Source organism: Triticum urartu, chromosome 6 (assembly GCF_003073215.2).
Source record: "Triticum urartu cultivar G1812 chromosome 6, Tu2.1, whole genome shotgun sequence".
Taxonomy (NCBI): Eukaryota; Viridiplantae; Streptophyta; class Magnoliopsida; order Poales; family Poaceae; genus Triticum; species Triticum urartu.
In genome coordinates, this window is record NC_053027.1 from 353,002,385 (window position 1) to 353,003,521 (window position 1,137).

Genomic DNA, 1,137 nt, shown 5'->3' on the forward strand with positions numbered 1-1,137 from the left:
TTTTACTTTCTGTTATTTATATTAAATAAAATAAAAATATTTCTGTCTGTTATCTGATTATCCGTGCAATGTAAAAATACCCCGAAAATAAAAGTTCTCCAAATGCCCTGAAATTTAAATATGATTTTTTCTAGAATATTTGAGAATATTTGGCACTGAGAACACAACAGGGGGGTCAACGACCTGCCCACGAGGGTGGAGGGCGCGCCCTACCCCCTGGGCATGCCCCCTGCCTTGTGGGCCCACTATGGCCCTCCTCCACTTGTCCTTTCACCCATACACTTCTTCCTCCTCCCACAAACACGAATAACCAGCTCAAACCCGAGTCCAAGCTCGTTTTGCTGCCATTTTTGATCTCCTTGCTCAAAGCACCTCTCACAAAACTGCTTGGGGAGATTGTTCCTTGGTATGTGACTCCTCCATTGGTCCAATTAGTTTTTGTTCTAGTGCTTTATTCATTGCAAATTTTTGCTGCTTAGGTGACCCTGTTCTTGAGCTTGCATGTCAAATTTATATGGTCAAAAGTAGTTTTGATGCATGATATAGGCCCTAGGCACTTGTAGGAGTAGTTGCTATCAATATTATTGAGTTTGGTTTACTTTTATTTTGAAGTTACTAATTTTTTTTCAGAATTTTTTAGAGGAAGAAATATGCTTAGGGAAATGTTCCAAGGTGGTTCTTCAAGGAAGCAAGGACCCAGGCTTGCAATGCGTGATGCTGATGACGAGCCACCAAGAAACGCTCCAGTGCGTCCTTGTGAATGGCCTTCTGAGAACTTTATGGATCGAGCGGGAATTAAAGAAGAATTTAATGCATATTTGCATAACGCTGATCTTGTGAGCTTCGAGGAAGAGAAGTGCAGCCAGTATCACAACCTCACCAGTACCATTGTGAGGAGGTTTGAATTTTCAACTTCACGTAACTCTCCAACTGTCCTGTTTGATCTTTATGATAAGTCTTACACTATGGACTTAGAGGATTTTACCACTGCATGCAAACTTCCACAATGGGGTAGTATAAGGGATCCTCGCAAATCTGAATTTAGAGATTTTCTTGCTAGCATAACTGTAGGAGAGTCTAGAGATATTACACAAGCTACCATAGGGAGCATTCACTTTCCTGCTATACATTAGTTTT